The following is an 11,136-nucleotide window of genomic DNA, read 5'->3' as shown; positions in this document are numbered from 1 at the left end:
ATAAACAAGGAGAGTGAAAAAACTGGCTTAAAACTCAACATTCAAAAACCTAGGATCATGGCATTCAGTCCCATCATTTCATGGCAAATAGATGGGGACAAAATGGAAGCACTGACAGATTTTATTTTCTTGGGCTCCAAAATCACTATGAGTGGTGACTACAGCCAAGAAATTAAAAGACACTTGTTTCTTGAAGGGAAAGCTATGACTAACCTAGACAGCACATTAGAAAAGCAAAGATATCACTTTGCCAACAAAAGTCCATATAGTCAAAGCTATGGTTTTTCCAGTAGTCATGTATGGATGTGGGAGTTGGACCATAAAGAAGGCAGAGCACCATAGAATTGATGCTGTCAAATTGTGGTGATGGAGAAGACTCTTGAGAGTCCCTTGGACTTCAAGGAGATCAAGCCAGTCAATCCTAAAGGAAGTCAACCCTGAATATTCATTGGAAGAACTGATGCTGAAGCTGAATCTCCAATACTTTGGCCACCTGCTGCAAAGAGCCAATTCATTAGAAAAGGCTCTGATGCTGGGAAATATTGAAGGCAAAAGGAGAAGAGAGAGTCAGAGGATGAGATGGTCAGGTAGCATCACCAACTCAATGGACATGAATCTGAAAGCTCCAGGAGATAGTGAGGACAAGGAAAACTGGTGTGCTGCAGTCCATGGGGTCTCAAAGAGTTGGACATGACTTAGTGACTGAACAACAACAACATATTAAGAAAAAAATTATACATAAGGACAAGATAGTAAGGATACAAAGTTGGACACTCTGTAATTTTGGCATTCAAGTAGTTCAGGGTCTTGATGCAGAAGTTATGAGCACATAATCAAGTGACCACACTTAGCTTGATCTAACAGAGGCACAGACATGGTAGCACTGGAACCAGGACAGCCATCAGTTCTCATTTGGAAGCCCTGGGAAGACAGAATCTGGACAGATGAGAAAGGATTTGGAGACACAGAGAAAGTGGAGGAAGGGTAATTCAATCACAGATGACAATTTAGACTAAAGCTCAGACTGTGACAATGCTTGACATTCAATGGCAGCTGTTCAAAAGCTACCTGGGTTGGTAAAGGAACGGATATCATTGGGACATCACCCATATGTGGACCTTCAGAAATGATGCTTTATTTAATCCTCATTGTAAGTGCAAAAATTAGATATTAGTATTCCTTTTTGAAATAATCGGGGCTTCCCTCATAGCTCAGTTGGTAAAGAATCCACCTGCAATGCAGGAGACCCCGGTTCAATTCCTGGGTTGGGAAGATCCCCTGGAGAAGAGATAGGCTACCCACTCCAGTATTTTTGGGCTTCCCTTGTGGCTCAGCCGGTAAAGAATCCACCTGCAATGTGGGAGACCTGGGTTTGATCCCTGGGTTGGGAAGATCCCCTGGAGAAGGGAAAGGCTACGCACTCCAGTATTCTAGCCTGGAGAATTCCATGGACCAGTCGATAAGGTCACAAAGAGTCAGACATGACTGAGTGACTTTCACTTTCACTTTTCACTTGAAATAATCAGTTGAGAACCTGAAAGTTTAAGGAAACTTCCCGAGATCCCTCACATCACCACTGAACTTAAAAAAATTTCTCTGTGAGCCCAAAACCCCTGAGTTTTACTTCAATGCTTTTTTAGTTTGTGATAGGATTTCCTTCTGTTGTTGTTGTTTTTGAGAGGGAAGGGAACTTACTATCTAATAGGTGCTAATTGACAAGACACTTTATTCAAAATTCCTCTTCAAAAATGATTAAAGTAGTATATGCGATGGCTCAGCAGTAAAAAAAAAAGAACCCACCTGCCAATGCAGGAGACAGGTTTGATCCCTGAGTCAGGAAAATCCTCTGGAGAAGGAAATAGCATCTCACTCTAGGATTCTTGCCTGGAGAATCCGGTGGACAGAGGAGCCTGGGGGCTCGCAAAGAGTTGGACACAACTTTGTGACTAAACAACAACAGTAACTCGCTCACCCTAAGGGAAAAACTAGTTAATCAATTAACCATCTCCCACTCAGACGCCATTATCCCCACCAGCCCTCCAGCAACCAGTGGAGGGGAACTCCGTTCTCTTGTCCATCGTAAAGTACATTCAAACGTAGAGCGAGGTCTGTGTGTGCCCTATGCTCTGCAGCATGTCCTTCTCATTTAACAATATCTCACTGTATTTACTTTAGATAACTGGATACAAACCTTGAAAAGCTACCTGACAGCTCAAAACTTAAGACACTGTAATTTCCCTATTGCTGGACATTCATGATTCTTTTTTTTTCCTTCATGTTTTTATTTCTTCATAAAAGACTTCCAAAAACTAAGTTGCTAGATGAAAGGACTTTTTTAAAAAAAAACTATTATGCATATTGTCCAAAAAAAAACTTAAAATGTAGCAATTCTCTTACTGTCTCAAATTGACATTGTACTGACAAAAATTAGCTGAGATCTGTATATCTCTCAGTGTATGAATAACTTTCTACAACTTTACTGAAGCATAACTGATATATAAAAAACTGCATATATTTAATGGAGAAGGCAATGGTACCCCACTCCAGTACTCTTGCCTGGAAAATCCCATGGGTGGAGTAGCCTGGTAGGCTGCAGTCCATGGGGTCGCTACGAGTCGGACACGACTGAGTGACTTCACTTTCACTTTTCACTTTCATGCATTGGAGAAGGAAATGGCAACCCACTCCAGTGTTCTTGCCTGGAGAATCCCGGGGACGAGGGAGCCTGGTGAGATCCCGTCTATGGGGTCGCACAGAGTCGGACACAACTGAAGTGACTTAGCAGCAGCAGCAGCATATATTTAAAGTATACAATTTGAAAAGTTTATATATATATATATATATATATATATATATGTATATATGTATATATATATGTGTATATATATATGGCTCCACAAAACCAACACCACAATCAAGATAATGAAAATATCCATTACCCCCCCATTGATTTTTCTCTTTCTTTTTTTTTTAAATTTAAATTTATTTATTTTAATTGGAGGCCAATTACTTTACAATATTGTATTGGTTTTGCCATATATCAACATGAATCCATTTGTAATTCATTCCTCCCTTTCACTACCCCTTATTCTGGCCACGGTGAACTGCTGATTTGCTTTTTGATACTACAGATTAGCTTACATTTTCTAGAATTATAAGATAGACTTCGGAGTACTTATTTGTTTCTCACCACGTTTTCAGCCATGTCTCAGACACTGAGACGACAATTGACACGCAGTGGGTCTGGTTGGCGTATGTGAGTACTGAGGGACCTTGGAAAAGCCAAACACATGACCAATACACCTCTAGCTCAGGTAATACGTGAGGGAAACCAGGGTACTTCTAGCTTTCAGTCCTCTTACCTGCATTCCTCTTACCAACATGGGTGGAGAGTGCAGTGTTCACTTAAAAGCAGACTAATACTAGACTAACCTGAAGGTAGTGTAGTCTCCTATCCTTTCATTAAATGAAATGCCTTCTAGAATATCTAGAAAACAGATCATCTGATAGGTATATATTAAGTCATGTTACTCATTTAATCGTAGAATACTTACTGAACATTACTGCGCACCGCGTACTATGCTAGGTACTGGATTCTGCCCTCTTGGAGCTCACAAACAAGTGGGAGAGACAAATAGTGATCACCTAATCACACATAAGTATACAATTATTTTTGAGATACATGCTCCGAAGGGAAGGAACATGATTATATTACAGCCTCTAATAAATGTATCTCACTTGGACAGGGAGGAGGGTTTCCTAAGATAGTTAGACCTGAACTGTTATCCAGGAAAAGAAAAAAGGAAAAAAATGACAAGGAGATAATGAGAAAAAATTCAGCAGAAGCAAATGAAGAGGAAGTACTTGTGAGCAAACAGACAAAAGCCCTGTGTCAGGCATCCTCGGTGCCAGAGGTTCAAGGTGGCTGGGAAACAAGTGAGAGCAGAGAGAAAAGCAAACACTAGGCCTAGAGGACCTCACAGGCAGGGTCAGGATTCCATTCTTAACTTCGAGAACGATGGGAAGCCACCAAAGGGTTTGAAGCAGTAGAATGAGAATGCTCATTGTTGAATTTTGAAAAGATCACTTGGCAGCTGCAAGGATCAGACTGAGGGCTCGAGAGTAAGCTCTTACAAGAGATGAGATACTAGGGTGAAGGAGTATCAGTGCAGATGGAGCCATGTGGGCGGACTCAAGAGAATATTAGGAAGCAAGGTGGACAAGACAAGATGATGAGTTGGATATGATGTGTCATGGAAATGGAAGTATCAAAAGTTGTCTGACTAACACAATCTGACTCTCAGTTGTCTGACTAGCACAGTTGGACCTGTGGTGGTGCTACTGATGGAGATGGAGATACTGGATCCAAAACTGCCTGTGACTCTCAGGATACTTGCATATTCAGGAAACTCAACAAAATATTCTTTGGCCAAGATGGATTCTTCATAACCTCGAGTCCCAACTTAAATAACATTTCCAAAGAGAGGACTTCCTTGACCACTCAAAATAAAACAGGGAACCTCTTGTCACTATTACTATTCTTAAAATCCTATTCTTTTCTTTCATTGTTCTTATCATAAATTCATAATGATCTATTTACTTGTGTTTACTTACACAGTTTCTGTCTTTCTTCACATTGCAAAATCTGTGGGGCCATGTTCATTTTGTTTTATAATTGTGTGCTCAATTTTTGGCAAAGTTAGTGTAATTTATATTCAATCACCACTTGAATTAAAAATACATAGAGGATATAACAAATAACAAACAACCATTACTATAACTATTAGTCATGTTAGTGGTTACTATCATTCAATCAGGAAACAAGTTCTCATTAGACAGAGACACATACCTAGCTAGTGGCAAAGAATGCACCTTTTTAAAATGCTCAAAATAAAGCCATAGGTAGTTACTAGAAAGGACGATCTAGATCGTTTTCATCTAGGTGTGTTTCCAAATGAAAAATTTGATACAATAGAAGGTGCTGAAATTTCTTATTAAATATCTTCAATAGATAATATGTAACAAAATGTCTTCTTCGATGTTTCTAACGACCTATGAGCGCCCCCTACTGCCTTCAATCTGCTTCAACAGCCTGCAAGCTTTTCTTTTCCAAGCTTTATATAAACGCAGCAAATTTTACTTTCTTATCTGTTTGTTTGTATTACTTGACTTAAACACGGAGGCCAGAAATAGAATGTCATATATTGCATCTCCCGACCCTCCAACATATCAAGCCAGTAAAGGAATTTATTGCTTTCTTAGGCAGAACAATTACACCAGAAGCCTTGTCTTGGGTCCCTAATTCATCTTTGGGAATGGATCTTCTCTGACTTAAATAATCTCAGATCTCAGTTGCTCTTTTATATGGAACTTTGTCAGTGGCTATCAAAATTTTAAACACTAAAGAATTCTTGGCATTGCATTTCTACTTCCAAGATTTTTCTGAAAATATAAACAGAAAAATAAATGCAAATATGTAGAACTCTTCAAAGTAACAAAAAACATACTAGAAATGATTTAAATATTCACATTGATGTCAGTTTAGATAAAGTATGGCTTATTCATGGATGCATGTTTCTTTATTTTTTTGGCCACAGGGCATGTGGGATCCTAGTTCCCCAACAAGGGATCGAACCCATGCCCCCTGCAGTAGAAGCATGGACTCCTAACCACTGGACCACCAGGGAAATCCTGGTTGCTTTTAAATGTGCCCAAAATGTTTTGAAAACTCATATAAAACTATGAATGGGTTTCTTATAGTTTGTTGGGTTTATGGAAGAAAGGAATTATGGTTACATATTCCATCACTTCGTGGTAAACAGAGGGGAAACAGTGATAGACCTTATTTTCTTGGGCTCCAAAATCACTGCAGATGGTGACTGCACCCATGAAATTAAAAGACGCTTGCTCCTTGGAAGAAAAGCGATTACAAACCTAGACAGCATATTAAAAAGCAGAGACATTACTTTACTGACAAAGTCCGTCTAATCAAAGCTATGGTTTTCCCAGTAGTCATGTATGGATGTAAGAGTTGGACCATAAAGAAAGCTGAGCACCAAAGAATTGATGCTGTTGAACTGTGGTGTTGGAGAAGACTTGTGAGAGTCCCTTGGACCGCAAGGAGATCCTACCAGTAAATCCTAAAGGAAATCAGTCCTGAATATTCATTGGAAGGACTAATGCTGAAGCTGAAGTTCTAATATCTTGGCCATCTGATGGGAAGACCTGACTCACTGGAAAAGACCCTGATGCTGAGAAAGATTGAAGGCAGGAGAAGGGGACAACAGGAGATGAGATGGTTCGATGGCATCACTGACTCAATGGACATGAGTTTGAGCAATCTCCAGGAGTTGGTGATGGACAGGGAAGCCGGGTGTGCTGCAGTCCATGGGGTCCCAAACAGTCAGACACAACTGAGTGACTGAACTGAACTGATGTAATTATACACATATGCTGCTGCTGCTAAGTCGGTTCAGTCGTGTCCAACTCTGTGCAACCCTATAGATGGCAGCCAACCAGGCTCCCCTGTCCCTGGGATTCTCCAGGCAAGAACACTGGAGTGGGTTGCCATTTCCTTCTCCAATGCACAAAAGTGAAAAATGAAAGTTAAGTCGCTCAGTCGTGTCCAACTCTTTGCGACCCCATGGACTGCAGCCTACCAGACTCCTCCACCCATGGGACTTTCCAGGCAAGAGTACTGCAGTGGGGTGCCATTGCCTTCTCCATACACATATAGATACACGTATATATAATTATACACATGGGTATATAATTATACACACATGTATATACATGTATATACACATGTCACATGTGTATATAATTATATATGCATATAATATATATCATATATAGGTATATAGCTTATATTAATTAAATTGCATATAATATGTATTTCTGTATTCTGATTATCTTCCCAATGTGTGCTAAGTCGCTTCAGTAGTGTCTGATTCTTTGCGACCCCATGGACCATAGCCTGCCAGGCTCCTCTGTCCATGGGATTCTCCAGGCAAGAATACTGGAGTGGGTAGCCATTTCTTTCTCCAGGGGACCTTCGTGACCCAGGGATCAAAGCCGGGTCTCCTGAATTGAAGGCAGATTCTTTACCATTTGAGCCACCATGGAAGCCCCATATTCTCTACCAAGTTTCTTGCAAAATGATGCTATAATATAAAAAACAGTGTATTGACATCAATACATACAAATACAAAGCACTTCTATTACCATAAACATTTCTCATGGGATCCTTATATACCACACTCACTTCCCTCTTATTCCTGTCTGCTTCTTAACCCCTGGAACTCAGAAATCTGTTTTCCTTTTCTATAACTTTGTTATTTTGAGAGTGTTTATGTTTATATAATGGACTTACACAGTATTTAGCTTTTGGAGATTGACTTTTTTCATATAATTCACTTTTTTTTTAGCATAATTCTCGGAAGTTTCATCTGGACTGTTGTGTGTATCGATAGTTCCTTCTCTGTTTATTGCTGGTAGTATTCCAATTCTGTAGATAAATATATAGCAGTTTGTTTAACCATTCATCCATTTAATGACAACTGGATAGTCTCTAGGTTTTGACTATTACAAATGAAACTGCCATGAACATTTGTGTACAGGCTTTTGCATAAACATAAATGTTATTTCTTTGGAGAAATGCCTAGGAGTACAATTGCTGGGCTGTATGGTGTAGTTCCATGCTTAGTTTTTAAAGAAACTGTCAAAATATTTTTCAGAGTAGCTGTACCACTTTACATTCACACCAGCAATGTATGAATGATCCAGTTTTTCTATATGCTGGACAGCATTTGGTGTTGTCACTTTGATAATAAATTTTATCAACTTCTGCCAAATGTTTATCATCAGGCTCTGCCTATGTTCCCTCACATAGTCTGTCCTTCATAACTAAGTCCTTCCCTTTGATACACCCCCAGAAAAAAATCCTTCAGACTGCTGTGTTACATTTATTACTTAAAACTTGGTGAAACAGAACTTTTGCCCCAGGCTTCTCCATTTAACACCTTGAATAAAAGCATTATCATCTTTCTTAAATATGTAAAATGCCACAAAGTAGGAGAAATGAACAGCTTATTAATACAACTGATAGGAGAGAACGAAAGGATCAACCCAACAAGATAAAACTTAACAGAAAGAAGTCCATCCATTCAATAAACACAAACCCAACACTGACCACCTACAGACTCTGTACTATGTGCTGAGAATACAGACATAAGTAAAATCAGGTCCCTATCAATCTGATTTCACAGTTGAGAAAGAAGATTTTGATATAAGGATGAAAATGCGTGTGTGCTAAGTTGGTTCAGCCATGTCTGACTCTTTGCTACCCTTTGGACTTAGCTCACCAGTCTCCTCTGTCCATGGGACTCTCCAGGCAAGAATACTGGAGTGGGTTGCCATGCCCTCCTCCAGGGCATCTTCCTGACCCAGGGACTGAAGCCTCATCTCCTATGTCTCCTGCATTGGCAGGAGGATTCTTTACCACTAGCACCACCTGGGAAGACCAAGTATGAAAATAAGTATGTCTAATCTGTGATTTGAGTATGTTTGTTAGTTTAAAATAGTGTCTGACTATTTTTTTATTCAATCAGCACTAAAAATCTTTCAGTGAGTTTGAAGCTGGAGTGATTTTTCTATTTTAAGAAATCACTTTTCCTTCTGTGTGGCTGATATATTGGAAAAGATCAGCTTTGGGAACACAGAGAATATTTGGGAGGTTAACAGAGTAGTCAAATGATAAATGACAAGGTTTTGGGGAAAGCAGTAGCAGTAGTGATAATGAAAATGTATATGATAGATATGAAAAAGTCTTATAATTAGCAGGGCTTTGTTACCAATTACAACAGCTGGATTTCCCTGGTGGCTCAGCAGTAAAGAACCTGCCTGCAGGACAGGAGCCACAGGAGAAGCAAGTTCGATCCCTGGATAGGGAAGATCCCCTGGAGAAGGGCATGACAACCCACTCCATTATTCTTGCCTGGCAATCCCATGGACAGAGGAGTCTGGAGGGCTACAGCCAGTGGAGTCCCAAAGAGTCAGACACCACTGATGCGACTTAGCAGGCACGCACACACGCATTAGCACAGCTAGGCAACCTAGTCTATTCTTAGTAGATGCAGCTAAAATTAGGCTTCTGAGAAGACGGAATACCTAGAATGATTCCCAAGTTTCTGACCCCATACAACAAGGAAAATAGTGCTATATACTGAGGTAGGGAATTAGAACATCTGTATGTGTTTTAAAAGACAAGAAGTCCATATAAATGCCTTTTGAGCTGAACATTAAAAAACAGTTTCCGTTGGAGGTGATTTATAAATAACTAATTTTCTTCTTCTCAAAGGAAAAATATAGGTTGCAGCTATATATTTTAGAGTTCTTTTTAAATTTATTTATTTATAATTGAAGGACAATTGCTTTATAGTATTGAGTTGGTTTCTACCAAACATCAACATGACTCAGCCATAGGTTTGCCCATGTCCCCTCATACTTAACATGGAGATTATATTGACAGCTAGGAAAGTTCAGTGGTTAAGACTCTGCTTCCACTGTAAAGAGCAGTTTCGATCCCTGGTCAGGGAACAGCCAAAAATAAAATTAAATTAAAAAAAATTTTCAATATGGGGTTAAGGAAGGGTGGGAATCAAGATACTCTCCAGAGAGGAGATGACAGTTAACATTGTATTAGTCAGGAACCAACCAAGAAACAGAAACTGTTTTAATGCATAGAACAGAAGGAATGTAATGCACAGAATTGACTCAATAGATGAGAGAAGACCTAAAAAAATTAACTAGGTGATGTAAGGCAACCTAGAAACTGATAATAACAGAAAGCCACTATGAACTTCAGCTGGAAAGAAAAAGAAGAGATGGTACAACCAGAGTCCAAGAACTGGCTCACCTGGCAAAAACTAAAACCAAAACAAACTTCTCCAGCAGGAAGTGGTGGCTCACACCCAGTACAGACAGTTGACTTCTCTCAAATAGAGAGCAAGAGGAAGCCACACTCTGGTCTTTCCCCTTTTCCCACTATCCATCTCCTGCTTGTGCCTCGAGTCCCTTGAACAGCAAGATCAAACCAGTCAATCTTAAAGGAAATCAATCCTGAATATTCATTGGAAGGACTGATGCTGAAGCTGAAGCTCCAATACTTTGGCAAAGTATATGAAGAACTGACTCACTGGAAAAGACCCTGATGCTGGGAAAGATTGAGGGCAAAAGGGGAAGAGGATGACAGAGGATAGGGTGGTTGGATGGCATCACTGATTCAATGGACACGAGTTTGAGCAAACTCAGGGAGATTGTGAAGGACAGGGAGCCTCTCAGGGAGATTGTGAAGGACAGGGAGCCTGGCGTGCTGCTATTCATGGGGCTGTGGAGAGTTGGACACAACTTAGCAACTGAACAACAGCAACAACAACGTCAACTTTCATAATTACCTGAGAGATCGACCTGGGAACCACCTGCATGGGTCAGTATCTCATCCCTCAGTGCCCCCACCATGTAGTAGAGCATGGGGAACATGGGGAATGGATTGGAGGGCAAATAGTCCCAGATTTGCACAAGTCCGAGTCTGGAGGCAGACCAGGGCCAACATTCCAGGCGAGAAGAAGCTTGATTTTTCATTAAGGCATAAAATGTGTTAGCAGCAAAGAGATTTAGTTATCTTTTCAGCATGACTGGGGCTGGGGCACATGTGAAGAAAGGAATATTAATGAGACGAGGCATGTAAAATAAGTCCAGATCATGAAAGACCCTATATGCCACGCTAAGGAGCTTGAAATCTGTTTTATTGGTGGTCATATACAGCTAGAATGTTATCTTGGAAAAGATAATTCTGGAGTCATTGTACATGTAGCACTGAGGAAAGGGAAGATATTTTAGAATGATGTAATAGCAACCTAACTTGGTGGTAGTTCTGTGAAGCTATGGGGTGGCCTTAATTTAACTACAGACTTAATATAAGCTCACATTCTGCTGATGTAGACTCCCAACCAACGAGCTTTGTAGCACTTTAGTCTTATCAGACAATACGTGGAAATTTCTATTGTATTTCATGTTTTAAAGTTTCTTTATGATACGTGACATAAGTCAAAGAAAGACAGACACTGTAGAATATTG

This window comes from Bos indicus, chromosome 7, assembly GCF_029378745.1.
Source record: "Bos indicus isolate NIAB-ARS_2022 breed Sahiwal x Tharparkar chromosome 7, NIAB-ARS_B.indTharparkar_mat_pri_1.0, whole genome shotgun sequence".
In the NCBI taxonomy this organism is placed as follows: Eukaryota; Metazoa; Chordata; class Mammalia; order Artiodactyla; family Bovidae; genus Bos; species Bos indicus.
This window is presented reverse-complemented; position numbering follows the sequence as displayed.